Genomic DNA, 20,018 nt, shown 5'->3' on the forward strand with positions numbered 1-20,018 from the left:
CACGCTGACAGCCTTGCTGGAGAATCGCCATCCCAGCAATTTCATTAGGAACTCGCCATCCTAATGGCATCGTTAGAGAATCGTCACGCTAACGGCATCGTCAGAGAATCACCACGCTGACGGCCTTGCTGGAGAATCGCCATCCCAACAACCTCATTAGGAACTCGCCATCCTAATGGCATCGTTAGAGAATCGTCACGCTAACAACATCGTCAGAGAATCGCCACGCTGACGGCCTTGCTGGAGAATCACCATCCCAACAACCTCATTAGGAACTCGCCATCCTAATGGCATCGTTAGCGAATCGCCATGCTAACGACATCTCTAGAGAGCTACTCCATCCAGCGGCAGAGTTGGCACTACTAGGAATCACCTTCTGAGCCGACACACCACCATCCTCCAGACAATGGTAGGAGAAACAAAAATTCCCGCAACGCTCTCTCACGAGCAACAACACACAGATGATCAGTGTTAACTATCCCCACAACACGACCCTCTCAGGAGTCAAATGACCTCACCGGCAACACAACTGCGACGTGCTAAGCGCGTAACAACAGATACGTTCTTATCGCCAAGAACGACTGGGGAAAACAACAGTATCCGCCAACGGGATACGCAGAGGCCCACTGGCACAGACAAGGCTTAAGTCTTTTGTCCAAATAGGATCGCATCCAACAAGATACCCTTCATCAAAGATAGGTTTACGAACAATTCCAACAAGGTTGGAAAAGAGGAAAAACATCCACTCAGAGTCTCACACGACGATTCTCGTCGAAGCCATCTCGTCTATAATACGATAAGGCTAAAAGCTCGATAATCGCTATGATGTATCGATTGTCTCCACCACATAATGTGGAACGAGAAGGGCGAACTACACAATTAGTCCCCTAAATCTCAGTCGAAATCTCCAACTTTGACAGGAGTCGACTTGAATCAGCTTGGGAAACTAGATCCACAAGCGCGAACGAACCCTTAGGTTCCGACAATCGATGTCTTAAGCCCAAAATACAAGGCTTAAACATGAAACTGTGTCTCGCATCAAGAGACACCTGAAAAACACACAATTTATCAAATCAAGCAAAACAAGCAGACAAACAATAGAAACTGAATTAGAAATACTTACAGTGCGATGGCTGATGCATGCAGAGACTTGAACCACACTTCTTTATCTCTTTTAAAACACTGCTCTGATACCATTTTGTGACGCCCTCAGATTTCCCGACTTGTAAAATCCTTTTAAAATCCTTTGGATTTTTGAGTAAATTTTGTTTTTTGAAAACAGTTGCGCAAGTGCGGAAGAAACCAAAACAAGGAGAAATAAGCAGCGAACTCCAGGGCGGGTCGCAGGAGTGAAACAACAGTTAATTGAAACAACTTTATTAAATACATTTACAAAATATTACAATCAATTCCTTTATACAAAACCAACAAACTGCCAGGATCCAACAAGAGTTCAGAAGTGTGGGTTCAGAGTCCGTTGCAGCACATCGAGCTCCATCGCACGCCTAAGTAAGACACCTGTATCCCCATGAAACGGGGTCAGTACTCTTTCGAGTTGGTGAGACAAACCAAACACGATATACCATATGTGGAAATCGAAAGCACAGTTTAACAAGAACACATAGCATGCTCAACTATTTGAACAGTTACATCATAAGAAGGTGTATAAATCTACACATGGATCTACAAGAGAATGTAACTAGCATGAAGCAATGCATTTAGATAAGGCATGAGCAATTTATAACAATTAGTAAGGTATGCATCAAGGAACATAAAATTACTAATGTAACAACACAAAAGTTGTGACATGCAAACTAATGTGTCATCATGAACTGTTGTAAACACCCCAAATTTGCACTCACCTTCTTGACATCTCCACCAATCATCACATTTCGGTTCTCCGGAACCAATGAAGGGCACAATGGTCATTTTCCAAGATTGAACCTTGCAGAAAATCCTAAATTCCATTCTTGAGTTTCAAAACTTCTCTATTTAGACTCAGAGACATCTTCAAACTGCAAATTTTCAAAACCTCATGCTTAACCAGGAGCCAGAATTTTCAAATTCAAATTCAGAGTGGCAATTTTGTAGAACATGTCTTTTGCATAGCATTGCATGAGCATTTCATTTCACTGCACAGCATGTCATTTCGATATCCGGAACTCCTGATTTTCAAAATTGTCAATCCAGATTTGATTTCTAAACTTTTCAAAATTGATTTTAAAACCCTGGGTTTTCAAAATTATCAATTCTTCCATTTTACCCCCAGGACCCCGAATTACAAAAAGTCTTCTCAAGAAAACAATCTGGATGGTTTTGACATTTCAAAATTTCGCCAGTTGGAAAGAGGGGGACACAATTTCAAAATTCATAAGATCTTATTTCAAACTTTTTCAAAAAGGCTCCGAATTTCCCTACTTCTTTCAGAATTTTGCCCTGAAGAACCATTTTCTTCCAAGTTTTGAAATCAAGCCAAACTTTGCTTCGTGTTTTTTTCTCTAAACTAGCCTATTATTGTGAAAATTCCAAAATATCTCATTTGGCTCTTATTTCAAATAAAGGACGTGGGACCCGCCTCGAGGTGGTGTCACACTCAAATTCTCAAAATTTTCCCTTATTTCCAAAATAGTGCCCACTCGAAAGTGGCACCGATTTACAAAACCCTGTTTTTAACTCAATTTTAATAAAATATTTAGTGAGCCCACGTAGGTGGCGCCCCACTAAGACTCCTTACCAAGAAAAGCAATTGTTTTTTACATACTCCAAAAAGGTTTTCAAATCCAATGAGGTGGCACCACCTTAAAAAAAAAAAAGGAAAAAGCAAAAAAAAAAATAGTTTTTTTTTAGTTATTACTTTTCAGCCCCCAAATGGAGCCACCGTGAAACCCTACCAAGATTTTCGTTCTTTATTTAAGTTTTTTTTTTTTTTTGGAGAAAAGGAGCCGCCCCCTCCCAAATGGCGACATTTTTGAAATTTTTCAAAAGTTAGTTTTTTTTTAAGTTATCAAAACCTTTCACAAAGGGGCCTGAGCTTTTGGCTGAAAGGGCGAACGATTCTTTTAAAAGTCAGGCTTAGGCCACCTGAAAAGGGGACCTGGGATTTGTTTTTGAACTCTTCAGCGCCTCCCTCTTCACGGCTTCCCCTCTCGGCTAGCAGGAGACCAAACCTGACAGCTCCTTTCCCTCTATCATTTGCAGCCCTTCCTTCAGCCAAGGGCCAAAGAACTCCAGCAAAAACCTGTAAGGCTTCAAGAGGTGACATCCGAAAGGCCTCTAGTTGCAGAGTCAACTTTCCCTTCCTCTTGGCGTCACAATTGATCTTCTGCAGAGCCTCAAAAGGAAAGGACCTCGGCGACTCTGCTGAACCAAGGTATATACCTTTACATTTTCAAGTTAAATGTGCATCGTGTTCACGATATACGTATTGCAGATCCATCACATTTAATGGTGAGACCTGTACCTCTGTCCATTTTCCCCTGTTAGGAATCAATTACACCTCGCAATGGTGTAATCGATTCATATAGATAATCATATTTATGATTTAATTGCTATTTCCCCTAAAGATAAAAAAAACAAAACAAAAAAAAAACTCTGTTTCAGCATCATTGAAGAGTAAAGCTTCGTATGCAAATTTATGATTTTCCAGGTTCACGCCCAAATCATCTCATCTTATAAACAGCTGATTACATTTTCCTTCCAAAAAGGAAAAGAAGCAAGAAAACAAACCTGATTTTCTGCAATAAGTTTGTTTTTCTGTAGTAAAATTCTTTTAAAGTCTTTCTTGGATTTTGGCGATTTCCTGTGTCCCTCCTGTTTTTTTTTTGGATAAGTCTTTGAGTTTTGCAATGACGTCCCAGCATTTCTACATAAAATTATTCTTTTTTCTGCATAGCATATCATGGGCTAAATGAAGTCCCAAGGGACTCTTCGTAAAGTAACTGATGCTGTTAACCAAGGCATTACAGCATCTCCACCATATCTCATTTTCGTTCTACTGTGTTGGGGTCAAGATTGTTTACCTTTATTAGGCACCATTTCCCCACTTAATTTCAACATCTTGCCTTATCATATTTTGCCTTATTAAGCTTCGTTTCCCTGTAGTTTTAGTGTAACTTCTCCATGTATTCATGCATTCGTATCTCCTTATTTACCTGTTCTTAATCGTCATCATAGAACCTTTCAAGATATCATTTTCGGTGGCTGTGCTCTGAGGTGCTATATGAATTCAATTCTTGTTCTTAGTGGCAGCAGTTAGTGTGTTAGGATGTATGCCAAAGGGGCGTGTAATTTTAAGTGAGCCTGTCATGGCTTTTCAGCATTGTCAGTAGACCCATGTATGCAGGGTGAAGCTTTTAGAATGATGATTGATCATTAGGATCAGTTCGCAGGAACCCAATTGTAGCTGGTAATACGTTTGAGTCATGTCCCTTAGTTACCTGCGTATTCCACTACACCCCTGCATACCCTTTACCCCTTTGACATTGTCCTCCTTTGTATATACTTTATATTGCATACAATCTATCCTCTATTGTACTCATTATAAGCTTAATAATTTTTTTTTTTATGCCTGCATGTCCATCACCCCCATTGCCCTCTTATCATCAACCTCACACCATCCTCTCTACATTAGCAGTCTACTGGTAGTCCACAGACACAGGTGTCTTCACATTACCCTTACATATTGAACATGATATGATGTATATTAACCAAAAGGCATGTATATGCGGCCTGTTATATGGATCCACCCACTGTGTTCTCTTATAAATATATGACATATACGCTTCCTTGGTAACCTTCCTGTTGCATAATATCTTTCTAACAGCTGATTATAATTTTACATATCTCCTTCCATAAGAAACAGTGGTTACTGTAAATATATCAACTCGTTGGAGGTGATGGATTGATGGAGTCATAGGAGTCTACTTCTTTTGACTATGATTAAAGTCTTCACTAGTCATTTCTTCCTTTTTCTAAACATCCATCTCATTATCACCTATGCACCCTCCTCACTACGTGCATCTTGTCCATCACTCGTATATTACCATTTCCTGCACACTATGCATGTTATATATTTACCATCCTTTCTACTGCAGGTACCCAGTCTTGAAAAGGAGCCATGTTCATGCATGAATATTTTAATATCCATTCAGGCTTTATGAACCATCTTTTGTATGCTCTGTCATTGATATATAGGGAAGCTCCATACCCGATTTTACTGAGAAATATGTTGTAATTTGGGAAATACGGCTTTGTAAAATCACCTACAGAAACTGTATATACCTGTATTTTCTGGTTTTACACATTATATGGAATTTCCATTAATATGTATATTTTCTCATTATAGGTATATATATATCTATATATATGTATATCTATGTATATCTACCTATATGTATACGTATATATGTATATATATATATGTACATAAATATATATACATATATATACTTATATATATATATAGTGATATCTTCATGTGCATTTGTCCTCACATACAAATACTCATGTAGATATTTTCCTTTTTTTTGGTTTCTCTTTGTAAATACATTTTCGTTATCACAGGTCATCTCATAAATTCAAGCATTTAGATATAGTCATATATATCTTGATTGTATATATTATATATATACCCATTTTCTTGGTTATTTGGTGTTAACTCTCATTTTGCAGGAAAATCTATAAGATGATGATTCCTTGGCTCCATTTCATTTTTTTTTACTTTATGTTAGCAATGTAACAATCAAATGTAAACCTTGGAATAATATTTACTTTTATTGCTTAGATTAGGCTGCATATCATATAGTTTGAATTTATGCAATATCCTGTTTATGTGATTCATGCATTTTATTTCAAAAGCACTATGGATGTACACGAATGGCATGTGCACCAACTCTTAGGGAGTTGATGAACTCGGTGGAATCCATATTTACGGCCCTAGTCGGAATATGGACGAGACCCAGATCCATCATCTCTCTACCAGTCACATTGAGCCTACACTCTTAGGCTATCTTAAAATGCACATCATATTTCCAATATTTTCAAAGTATTGTGCATTAAATCAATTAAACTCTGAACATATTCATGGCCACAGTCAGAATATGTGAAAGATTTATTTTGACTTAATACACATTTTCCAACAAATTTCTTAGAAAATCTTTCAAAGTACATTCATTCACTCATATCATTTGCATCATGAAATCATTGGTTTTCTCGTGATTTTCTTAAGAAAGTTTCATTCTCAAGAAATCAATTTCTCACGAAACTCTGAGGATTTTCCAAAATCGGTTTTCCCAAGTCAAGTTTTTTTCACAGTTTTCCATGAAAAAGGTTATTTTCTCAAGATTTTCAAAAGAAGTCTCTCACCTTTCTCAAAGATCAAAATCGATTTCCAAGTATTTCAAGGGTAAGATTCCCAGAATTTCAATTTCTCAAGTTCAGTTTTTTTCTTTCTCTAATGAGTTTTCCTATAAATTTTCCATCATTTTCCTAAGAAAATTCTCAAAGTCTGAGTTTTCCTGAGAAGTGTTTCCCTTTTCAAATGTTCACCTTTTTCTCAAGAATCACTTCTATTTTCCCAGGATTTTCAACTATTCATGATTTTCCCACATCTTTATGAGCTTTCTCGTGATTTCAAAAACCCCTTTCATCTGAGTTTCCTGAGAAATTGACCTTTTCCCTGATAAATATCTTTCAACTCCAAAGGTTTTCCGAGCATACATTGTGTTTTCCAACTTACATTTTCCAAAGTCTCATAGCACATGCCTGAATTCTCTGTGCATATAGGATAGAACATAATTTCGATAATTTCGCTAAGTCAAGCATAGTTTTGGTCCTTGGTTTGATTACCTTTGTTAAAGGCAGCAGGAACGGTCGAACCTCGTAGCGATAGGTCGAGCCCCATCCCATGGATTTTCCCGCAAATTTCAAAACGGAGGCGAGTATTTCAAAACAATTTCCAAAATCCGGTCAAGTTTGAATCACAGAAATTGTTTTCCTCTTTCTTCCGCAAGGAAGGGAAGACGGGAAAAATTTTGCGACGATAACAACTGTGCGCAAATACAAGTGAACAAGTATGTGCAACGTGCCATAAGTGCAAGAACTAGCTAAGTGACGATACAAAACATTGCACATTAGGATGAGACAGTTAGAAGCATTTTGCCACGGTAAAGCGTGACTCACAAGCAGTGCCAAAGTTCAATAAATCATGTATTACAACCATAAGCGAGCTCATCTCGCTAAGTGGGACCATCACCCACAAACAACTCACCAAGGAGTTCCAAATGTCACATAAGTCTCACACGACTACGATATCCATAAGTGTGCCTCAAACTCCCTTCATACTTAGGGAAAACTTTTAGTTTGCCAAAGTGATTCGTGCAAACAAGTACAACAAGCACAACCATGCGACTACATTCGTTTGATATCATATATTCAATAATCACTAATATGAGCTGGCGATTATATTCATTTCGTACAAATACGAGTATGTGTTTGTATTCATTACACGTGCTAGCTTCGTGCTAAAATGTGCACAACAACATTACGTAACACCAACATGATACGTTTAAACAAATAAGTTATTGAAGTGCCAAGGTGTCAAATACATATGACAAAAGTGGTGCCATCCTTAAAATATTTCGTTCGACAGGTGCCATACACTCTCAATTCCGTAAACACCTTATTTATAAAGAGGCATTAAACAATACATCATTTGCGAGCATTTTCCGCTCTATGCAAAGACGACCAAACCCACAACGAGGGTGAAACAATACCACAACAATTAATGGTTCTTACCATTCATCATGCATACCTATATCCACGCAACTTGTATTGAACAACGACCACACACACCGCATAAGTTGTAAATAATCCACGTACTTATGGACTCGTTAGGATATTGGATCTCACACCAAACATGCTTGCAGCCCCTTTTGGTTGCAACTCAAAAATTCCTAATAATGCTTAATCGCAACAACAACAACGGGAGGAAAAATACATATAACATTGCTTGGGTCGACGGGCACCTTTCATTGCAACGCAACGATGTTAAAATCCATCACATTATTGGGGTATTGGACCCCGTGCTACGAACACACATGCAGCCCCATGGGCTGCAGTTCGGATGCGTGCTAAAACAAGTAAAAGTGTGGCGAAAAGAAAACCAGCTGCAGCTGGTGTTAACAAAGACGAACTCGCTCCAAAACTATCACTTGGTGCCATGGGGCACCAAACACACTCACTGCAGGCCCGGTTGCAGCCATGAGAAGAACCCAAGTCTGGACCGACCGGTCCAGACCTCACTAGGGGCCCGACTACCACCAAACGCGAAGGGTGCAGGCCTTGCAGCGTGCACCCGAAGGTGACCCACCTGCTGCAACTTGGTTGCAGCAGGCTCACCAACACGGTTCAGGTCTGGATCGACTGGTCCAGACCCAAGTTGGCTTCAGCCAACAGCTCAAGGAGGGGTGCAGGCCCTGCAGCCTGCACCCAGCTGTAGCCTAACCACAATCGGGCTGCAGCAAGGCCCAAATCAAAGCCCGAAACAAAAAGGGGCACAATGCCCCAGCCGAACTGGGTTCGACCAAAGCCTATTACAGGTCTAGACTGAGTTAGTCCAGACCATGTCAGGCCCACAGGGAGCCCCCGGAAAAGTTGCGCCAAGAACTCGAAAATGATGGCGAAGATGACGCCTCAACCGAACAAGCTAAAGACACACCCTTGACAGGTCTGGACCACATTCGGTCCAGACCATGTCAGGGCAAACAGGGGTGTCCGACACCCACGAACCCAATGTGGGTTCGGCAGCTGGTCTTGCCAGACCAAGGAGAAGGGGGAAAATGCCCAGGCCAAGGTTCAGTCAAGGGCGTTAAATACTGCTGGACTTGTCTAGCAGTCTGGACCAGTCCAGCTAAACCAAAAGAGAAGGCACAATGCGTCAAAAGCCGAGCGAAAACAGAAAACCATAAAAAAAAGGAGGAAGTCGATGATGCATTCCACCCACAAAAGAGTACGCACGACATGGCTTCCAGCCATTGTGCAAATAAAAAATTCCTCCACCATGCATGCATTAAAACTATAAATCTGAACTAGTGGCTCATTAAGGATGATATAGCCATTAAAAAAAACGTGAATAAGGCCTCCCACATTGCAGCCACTTGATTAACAATGAAAACAGTTTCAAAAGAGCATGTTCAACTCGCAAATCTGAAATAAACAAATGTAAAGGTAGATCACGAAAAGGAGATGCATGAACATGTTAAGTTTTGTTCAAAATGAAACCCTCAAAAGGGTGCATGCAAAGAAAGCTCATGAAGATGCAAAACGCCTAGGAGTTGCCCAACCGAAAACCATGTTTTGGACATGTGTAAGAGTGTCTCACCTTCGAGGCTTTGGAAAAAATGGAGGAAATGGAGGAGGTTGCTCACGGTTTGGAGTTGCAGCAATGTAGTGTTCCACACCACTCATACGTCTAGGAAAAGAAGGGAAGAAGAGCAAGAGAGGAGAGAGAGGCTCCTCAACAAAAATCGTCCAAGGGGAATGGCTCTCTTTCTCTCTCTTACTTCCTTTATTAGGAGTTTAAATACTTAGGTTAAAAGAAACGGATGGCTAGGATTATCCTAGCTAGGATGGACAGCTGGGGTGCTCCACGCCCCCCATAGCCAGCCCTTACCCAATGCATGTCATGCATTTGAACTTTTGAAAAGGTTTTTCAATGATGCCATTAAAAGGAGTTTCAAAAAGCCTTTAAATCTTGAAGGAATTACATAGGATGCCACCCAACCCAACCAATCGACTTTTGTCATTTGAATTAGTTCAAAAAGCTTGCAAAAATGCCATGGGGCGCCAGCCCCACGCTCCTTTATTGGAAAATGCCCCCCTCATAATGCTTCATCATGTGTTTTTGAAAAGAGCCATGGCCAATAGTGGCCTTCTTCTCAAACACCATGCAAAAACTTGCAAAAATGCCACCCAGCTGGTCAATCCTTGACCAACTGGTCAACCAAGCTCAAAAATGTCCACTAGGGTTTGGGTCCTCTACTAGTGATTCCGGATCCAAATCTAAAAATTGCCATAATACATGTTTCAAAACAATGCTTATTTAATGCAATAAAATACTAAATAAATTCCAACAACTCATTTAGTTCTCTTTAACACCTCAATTAATATGGAATGCTCGATGCCTCTCAAGAAAATTCTCATCCGTTTGCAAGAATTAAGCGTATTACGATTCGGGTCCAATCGTAGATCAAAACTCGTAATTCACATGCACTGACATGGTTTTTGCGTCGTATAGGTCCCAAATTCGGGGACAAACTATAAAAGTATATTATAAATTAACCCTTAAAGTTTCAAAAGCTAATTCGTCCAGAATTAGGCTCTTCTTACTTACACAATATATTTACATGATTTTCGGGTCGCGCGTACAAAGCAGAAATACAAAGCACAGGCAATTCACATCAAATTACGTGCTAACACCTAGAAGCATACATTATAATATTAAGTAAGCAATAAATTCCTCAGAATATTCGTGGGTGTTACAACTTCAATTATGTTAATTGTCTCACCACGATGCACATATATGTTCACTTGTATATATGCATTGATTATGATATTTTACCTGTTCTGTTATGATAAATTCACTTGTGCTATTGCTCTGGTAAATTATGTTATTAGATGCATATCATGTTATAAATCCTATAATTTGCACAAATGGATTCTCATGGTCGATTTCTCACCAGCTCGCAAGAGTACTGACCCCGTTTTATGGGGCTACATGTGTTTTGACTTCTTGTGGTGCGATGGAGCTCGATGTGCGAGAGAGGACTGAACCCACACTTCTAGAACGTCAAAGATCTTGGCAGTTGGTTTTTGTAAAAAGAGAAATGTTGTATCATCTTGTAAAATGTGGTTAATAAAATGTTTCATCCTATTGTTCTCTGAAACCCGCCCAAAATTTCCACTTGTTTTTTCCTTTTGGTTTTTCCGCTTCGCACAATGTATTTCAAAAAAAAAATTTACCCTGAAAATCTAAAGGATTTTCCAAGTTGGGATTCTGGGGCGTTACCGTTTTTGGTATCAGTGCAGTATTTTAGAAGTGTGGTTCAAGTCTCTGCACGCATCGACCATTGCACTGTAAGTATGCTTAATTTAGTAGAATTGAGTTTTTGTTGCTTTATTGCTTTTCATACATGTATAGATAAATTTGTATGATATTGCGATTGTTGTCCGATGCAAGACACAATTTTATGTTTAAATCCTTATATGTTTTGGCTCAAGGTATCGAGTGTCAGAACCAAGAGGTTCAGACTATTATGTAAGATAGATTTGTGAGGTGAATCTATCTTGGTGAACTGAGTATACGTGCCTATTGTGGCCTGACGGGACACTTAGAGATTAAGTGTCAGTTGAAGTCGGTATAGAAATTCATGAATGATAGTGCTTTTACGCTTGCGGATATAGTTTCCCAAGCTAGTTCATGTCAACTCCTGTGAGAGTTTAAGTCATTGATCTAACCCAGAGACCTCTTGCGTATTTCACCTTCTTGTTCCATCTTACTTGAGTGGAGATGTTGGATGAATAGTAATGAATATCGAACTGTTGCACCAATCGTGTTAAAGACAATGTAGTTTTGATGAGAATCGTCGTATGAGGCTCTAAGTTCATGTTTTTCCTTCTCCAACTTCATTAGAGATGTTCATGACCTTGTCTTGGATGAAGGGTATCTCTTTGGGTGTGATCTTCGGACAGAAGGCGAAAGCCTTGTCTGTGCTGGTTGAGCCTTTGAGTTCCTCGTTGGAGGATGTTGTTGATCCCCAATCATTCTCGGTGATGAGAACGTGTATGATAGTGAGCGCCTAGCTTATGGATTTTGTGTTGCCGATGATGGCAATTGACTCCTAAGAGGGTCATTCTTGAGGACAACTTAACACCAGACTTTAGGGTGTTGTTGCTCTTGAGAGAGCGTTGTGGGAATTCTTGTTTCCCAATCACAATCGGAAGGATTGTGGTGAGTTGGCTCAGGTGGTGATTCCTGGTAGTGCCAATTATGTCGTTGGAGTGGTGACTCTTCAGCGATGCCGTTAGGGTCGCGATTCCCTAACGATGCCATTAGGGTGGTGATTCTCTAATGATGCTACTGAAGTGGTGATTCTTCAGTAATACCGTCAGGGTGGTGAATCTCTGACGATGCCATTAGGGTGGTGATTCCCTAATGATGCTACTGGAGTGGTGATTCTCCAGTAATGCCGCTAGAGGTGATTTTCTAGCGATGCCATTAGAGTGATGATTCTCTAATGAAGGTCATTGGAGTGGTGATTCTCCAGTGACACTGTTGGAGTGGTGACTCTTCAGCGATGCCATTAGAGTGGTGATTCTCTAACGATGCCGTCAGGGTGGTGACTCTTTGACGATACCATTAGGGTGGTGATGCTCTAATGATGTTGCTAAGGTAGTGATTCTCCAGTAATGCCGTCAGGGGGGTGATGCTCTAATGATGCTGCTGGGGTGGTGATTCTCCAGTAATGCCGTCAGGGTGGTGATTCTCTGACGATGCCATTAGGGTGGTGATTCCCTAATGATGTTGTTGAAGTAGTGTGGCGCCCCAAACCCCGACTTTGGAAAACTTGGAATTTCCAGGATTTTTTTTTTTGAAAGGGTTTGAGTGAAAAATCAGCAGAAAGCAGGTGTGGGAAAAACAACAAAGCCGCAAGTCTGGGTGGCCACCACAGATAAGTGCAACAAGTGGAAACAGTGTAACCAACGGTGTGTACAAAAAGTGTAGCTGTGAAGTAAAAAGGAGAAACACCCCCACAGTTTTAATGTGTTTACAAAATGCAAGTACAAAATAGGGAATATATCCCAACAACAGCCAGAAACCCAAAGACCACCAGGTACAGGAACTGCAGGTCAAGTGTGTGTGGGTCCTCAGAGCCTCCACCGTGTATCACCGCATCTGCACTACATCTGTTTGTCACCTACATCCCCATAAAACGGGGTCAGTCCTCTTGCGAGGTGGTGAAGAAACAACCACAAGCAGGTATATAAATCATGTACACAGGAAAAGCAGGAAAGCTAACAAGTGTAAGTGCCTGTGTCGGGTAAGAGTAAAGTGACAAGTACCAGTCAACCAGCTATAGCAACCGAGAAAGCAAGTAGCTAAAGCAACTAACTGAGCAGCAAGTAACAAAAGAAGCAACAATAACTGTAAAGCAAGTGCTCAAAGTAGTAACAACTGTAACAAGTGCTGAGCAGCAAAGTAACCAAGTAACAACTGAAGCAAGTAAAGCAACTGGAGTAAAGTCCACAACACAAGTAAAGTAGTAACTACAGTAAGTCAACTGATTGGTTAGTCTTTAAGTTCTTCTGATTACTCCTTCGGGTACGCGAAGGAAACCTCACATTCTGTGAGACATGCACCCGACGTCTGTTATTAATTGTCTAGGGTGGTAACCGGGGAAGCTACAGACCGAGTCAACCTCATGCGATCAGCACACGGCTAGGAGAAAACACTCGCATAGGCAAGGATTGCAATCCATACTACTGCAGTAGTGAGGTCCTAGAAAGGCAACCTCTACCTCCCTGACTCTGAGTGACTGGAGGCCAAAGGACGCTACAGCTCCTGTCAAACACGTGTCGTAGTAACGACAAGTCACTCAGGGTTGTACCATCCACCCTCTCCCAAGGTGAACCATTTTGTGAATGGGGCGAAGCAGGTTTATCTTTCTTAAGGCTCATGTTCAATCATACCTCACAACGAGGAATCTGCCTCGTGGTCCCCGCAGGGTACACAAAACGAGGACTTGGCCTGCCCATCCACGTGCTCAGCCTCACACGGCCAACGGAGCACACTGCTCGTGAAAGCAGCCAAAACACCATATTATTTATTTTCTATTTAGGGTATATCACACAAGAGTCCACTCCACACAAGGGCCACTGCTCGAAGACTCCAACTGAGCCCACAACGAATCATTTCAACATTCATACCCTATGATGTTCAATTTCTATCTTTTCATCTCATAAGGTAAGTGCACCTAATCCGCTTACCAATGCCTCAAGCAATGTACCTCCTCAGGGTACGTGCTACTCACAACTGTGTCAGGATGTGCCAAGTGCAAAGTGTAAAAGTAACACAAGTTCTATCTTTTGCACAAATATAAACACAGAGGCATTGCAAGATATTAAACTGCACTATATTTCATTCTTCAAGGTTATGATTGCATTTATCAACATTTTCATACTCAAGGGTTTGAAATCGAATTTAACCAATCATCCTGTCTAATGGGAATAACATTTGTTTCCCCAAGGTGGATCATTGCTCTTGCAGGGAAGATGCAATTGCGAGCCAAAAGACCATTACACGTGGTTCAACACACTTAGGTGTGTGAAGCGAATCTTGGATATTCCGTCTTATGGGAATAACATTAGCTATTTCCACGGTATGGGGTGCCGCGCCTGCGAACCTGAAGCAAGAATATTTCAACTACACTTGTATTTCAACAGAGTTTCCAGATATGTGGATTTGCAATGGTGTTCGTCTGTATTCTTTAACTAAGCCATTGCATGTAAATCAAGGCACAAGGATCTTCCTTACGCAACATGAGACACTATGAACACCCCAAATTTTTCAAAGGTTTGTAAAATGACCTTTTTGCCCCTGCCTCCATCTTCTGAGAAAATCAAAACTAAAATTCAGTTATTCTTCAGATTTTCTGGATTAAATTCCATATTGATATATTCAAATTCAATTTTGGATCCGAATTCAGTGTTTTAAATCCAAATCTGAGCCTCGTTGTCCGATTTCCAAATTAACATTATAAAAATACCAAAAAATGGTTCTGAATGGCTCGAGCAGTTCATTCGGCACTCTGTTGGATCCTCAACTCTGTATTTCTCGATTCGAGGCTTTAAACCTCAAATATTTTCTCAAAATTCGGATATGAACCCATTTTCTAAAGAAATTTTCCCAAAATAGCCTTGAGTTATAAAAAAAACTCTCTTGTAAATACTTTGCAAAAATACACAAAAATTAGTGTCTAATCTTTGTTTTCTCGTAAAGTCTTAGACTTTTATTCCAAAAAATACAAAAAAATGAAAAACAACACAAAAACCAAAAAAAATGGAAAAACTACGAGAAAAACAAATGATTTTGAGCCTTTTGAAGTTAATTTTGCTAAAAACCTCGGGAGCCCCCTCTTTGTAAAATCTTGAAAATCAAAGGGGCTCCTCTGCAAAAAAAAATTAGGGTTTGAAAACCCTTCGTAAGAAAGGAAAGGACGAAAAACTGCCCTCTCACTCTCACCTCTTTCACCCCTTTTTTTGCAAAACCACCGAAACCCTCTCTCGCCCAAACCCTCCATCACCATTCATCTCTCACTCTCGATCCTCCAAACCGTCGATCCATAACCTCCTCTTCCCGAACCTTCACCCTCTTCTTTAAAAACAAGCAAAGGGGGAAACCCTCAACCAACGCTTCTCAACGCCACACCTTCTTCCTTCTTCTTGGATCGCTTCTCACTCCCGCGCTCCTCTTCCTCTCAATCCATTCTCCTAGCTCGCACATCTTTTTTTTTTACTTCGTCCTTCTTAGATCTGTTTCCGCCCTTCCCCCTTTCTCTTTCCTTCAGAAGAATCGCTTCTTCACCACCGCACCCCTTCTTCCCCTTTTCTACTGGTTTTCCCCAAATAACAAGAAGGATCGACCTTCCCCCTGTGAAGTTACAGGAAGTCGATCGCCATCCCTCATCACCATCAGCCGAAGGATGTCAACCGTGCAAACGCCAGGCTGCATTGATGTACCGTCAATCTCTAAAGTTCCGGCATAACCATGCCCTCCTTCTCTGGGTTTCTCTGAATCGTTCAAAGAAGGCCGATCTTCTCTGTAGTATCAGATTATGGTAAGAGTCCATCGCCTTTCCTCTTTGTTTAAACTCCATTTTTTTTCCTTTTCGTTAACGCACCTTCTGCACCATCGATTTGCTCATGGCAATTTCGATTTGCATGTGTGCAACATCAACAAAAGGATCCGATTCTGACATTTTCCCTTTTTTGTTTCAAAATTTCTTTAGTTTAGGCAATTTGAATATTAGTCTGTTTAATTATGAATAAGCCATTTCATCGACTCATTTCGTTTGTTTTGCGTGATTCTGGTTTTCTCATTATGCGTGATTATTTTATTTCACCCTATCTTCTTTCTTGTTTATTTTGACATAATCGTTTGCCATGAAGATCATCCAGAACCGATGATTGATTATCCCAATGTCTAGGCACCACTCTTGCATGTATTTACTTATGTATTTCTTCTCTTCCCTTTTTTTTTCTTTTCTCTACTTTTTACTTTCATCTTATTTCCGCAATATACTTTATCCTTACCGTTTTACCGCAAGTAAAGAAATGAATCTTATGAGAATTGTGGTGACATACTAAGGTCTCTCTGAGAATAATGACAGAATTAACACTGTTTGAATGTACCTGGTTAGATCTCAGAAGTCGGGTTAAAATTTTTACAAGGAGTAATGTGATTGTGGGATTTTACATGCAAAGACATATGTATGCCTGTATTTCATCAGATATTACTGAAGATATGGGAGATGTGATTGAAGAGGGAGGCAGCGTGATTAGAATCATTTACAATGAGACAGATACTGATATCAAAGTTCTTGAATCCACAACAAGGTGGATCAACTCAGAGCCATGTCTATTCCTATTCATCCATTGGGTAGGATTGCAGTTGCCCGAGATGTACTGTTTCATGCCCAAAGCAGGTTCGCGAAATCAACTCCTGATGCAAAATGAAAAAAAGAAAAAAAAAGAAAAAAAGGGGAAAAGGTCAATATATCTTTCTTGACATTGATTCCAGGTGTATTTTGTAAATCATGCACCTGTTTAGGTTATATCATGATCATTACCTTCACTAGCTGGCTGGCTTGTCAGTTGGTTCAATTCAAATATTGTTTCTGTCATTATGACATGACAACAACATGGTTTCTCTCTCAAATTTAAGGGACATTCACTATCCGTTATGTTTGTTGTTTTCATGTTATGCTCATTTATTTCATACACCATAACCTCTATAGTCACTTTGCTGTATTTCTGAGTATATTTGGCAGATCACTTATCTGAGCATTATCCATGTTTATATATACACTCTTGTAACATGAGGAATTTGTCATGAATCATCTTGTTCTGAAATATATGCATAGTTTTGAGTTTCTGTTATCCTATCCCGATCTAAACTCCTGTAAACACCTCGAAATTTTCAAAATCTTTTAAATATTCCCATTTTGCCCCTAATATCATTTTATGAGCAATTGAGTCACGTTTAAATCTAAATTCCAGTTCATTTCTCGAATTTTACTGAAATTAAATTCATTTTATATGTCTAACTTGATTTCGGATCTGGATCCATTGTCCAGATCCAAATCTGAGTCTCATTGTCCAACTTTTAAATTAAAATTACAGCAAATACCAAAAATAGTTTTTAAATAGCTCGAACAGTCCCTCCGACATCCGTTTGGATCCATCGAGTTGTATTTCTCGATTTGAGTTTTAAAACTCAAACATTTTCTCAAAACTTGTGTCCAAACCCATTCTTCTGAAGAAATGTCCCCAAAATAATCCTGACTTTTCAGAAAAACTTTTCTTTTGAAAATATTTTGCAATTTTGTAAAAAAATAGTCGAATTCCTTAGTTTTTAGAATTTTGTCTTCAAAAAATACAAAACAAATATTGAAATTCAAGAAAAGAACAAAAAAAATAAAATATATATATATAGAAAAGGAAAAAAATAAAGTTTCTGAAAAAATCCCTTCTAAAACCATTTTTTTGAAAGAACTTTTAAAAAGGGCAGCTCTTTTGAAACAGAACGAAAGTTCATCTTTTTATAAAAAAAACTTTTAACGAAAAAAAAATTTTCTTTAGAGTTTACAGAAACCCTCTCTCCCTCTCTCGCAGGCTACCCTCCAGAAGCTTCTCCCCATCAAGCTCCACCCTCCGATCTTCCATGGTCTTCATCTCCCGTTCATCCCCAACGGCCTCCACTTTCTCTCGTTCACGCATCTCTCTCTCTCCCTCAGTCGATCGATAGATCTCCATCCAACTTACCTGAGCCATTGATCCTCTAACTTCCTCCATGCCAGGCTCTTCTTCCCCCTCTTTAAAATAGGGCAAAGAAGGAAACCCTAACCACCGCTTCTTCACCCCCGCACCTTCCTTCATTTTCAGTATCTGTTTTCACCCCTCTTTTTCATGCATCGGCCGCTCCTCACCTTCGCACCCTCCTCCTTCTCGAGTGTCTATTCTTTCCCCCTTTGTTTTGTTATTTTGTTTGGAGGAATCAAAGCCATCCGACGTCCATAAGGAAGAATCATCTCCTGCGCAGCTGCATTGAACCTCTCCTCTCTCGATCCCTCCCAACCAGCTGAAAGAAGTTGGCCCTCTCTACAACATCTAGAGGGAATACCGCCCCTTAAACCCTCAATTCCCTCTTCCGGTGCTTCTGGTTGGATGTCCTAATCGAAAGGGACTCTCATCCCGATTCATCAGTCACGATGGATAAGTATCATCTTCGCCTCTTATTTTCAATTTTCTGTAAGAGTTTTTGATTCGTCGCAGTCTTCTTCATGATTTTGTTTACATTCTTTTCACCGTAATGCCTCAAAGGTGTGATCGACCTGCATACAGCAGGATCGATCCATCTATGGCTACAACAACGGAGAAGACCTAATCTGACATACTTCCTTTCATTTTCTCTCATTTCATATTTTCATATGATTACCAATCGGTATTTTATTTCATTGCTGATTTTCTTTTCTTATTTCATCATGATTTCCCACTTGTATCTGATTTCTGATGCATTGCCTTTCATGTTATTTCTTTTTTTTTATTTGTTTTCCTTCATTTCTTTCGTCTTCGCCCTCTCTTCCTTGTTGTTTCTGTTTTCTTTTGAATTCTCTTGTTCATCGTCCCAACAACGCACCCGTGGTAGCATCGAGTTGCCTATGGCAACATCGATCTACCTATGTGCCATATTAATGGAATATACCGATTCTAATATTTGTTTTCTTCTTTCCTTTTATTATTTATTCTTGAATATCTGATTTTCATGAAGTTTTTGAATATTTTCTTATATTTAATCTCCTGTTTTCATTATCTGTTACGCATGATTTCTTATTCATACTTCTGATCTCTTATGCTCAATGCTATTTTGATTCATGATTCACTTCCTGTTTTTGATTCATTTAGTTTGCTATCTTTATTTTGATTGTTATTCTGTTTTGTTCTAATCTATGCTGATTCTTGTTTTCTTTCCAATTTTTCTTTTATTTTTGTTCTGTTTCCTGTTTTGATCAATCGTGAATTTTGATTTTGTTTGGATTTAGACTTCATGTTGCTTCGTGTGCTTAGATGCATTATCTCATCAACTTGATAAGCATTGTTACCCTCTGTTACACATCGATTGAATCCATCATGCACCTTACATTATTTACTGGCGTAAATTAGCATTTGCATGTCATCTGATTAGTTCATCCTTGGAAATAAGACATCAGGTGGATCATTTTTTTTATATAACTGCATCGGTCTATAATCTGGGTTTGCAGTATCCAAGTATGGTCTGTTCATAAATGTATTGATAATTCATGTGTCACGGCGTTGCTATTGCAAATCTTTCTGATGTTCGTTTCCTAGCATACGTGATGCATCTGTATCTGCTATGTCGTGGGCATTTACTTCATTCATGTTCCATTGTATATTACAGTTTCATTATATTTCCTCTCATCTCATCATATTATAACTAAATGTTTCAATTCTCTAGACATTTTTTTGTGTTTTGTATATCATATTCAGCAATCACGACCGATGCAACCAGCATTGTTTGCACATCATTCCAAATTGGGTTTTCTGTCAGGTTGTGTGTAGTTTATTATTTAATTTCTATCATGTTATGGTACACGACTAGACCAAATCCAAGTATTCATTTAAACTTTTCAAGTTGAAGTCCTTGTTATTCTGGCTGAAGATGT

This window comes from Nuphar pumila, chromosome 10 (assembly GCF_984573655.1).
Source record: "Nuphar pumila chromosome 10, dmNupPumi1.hap1.1, whole genome shotgun sequence".
In the NCBI taxonomy this organism is placed as follows: Eukaryota; Viridiplantae; Streptophyta; class Magnoliopsida; order Nymphaeales; family Nymphaeaceae; genus Nuphar; species Nuphar pumila.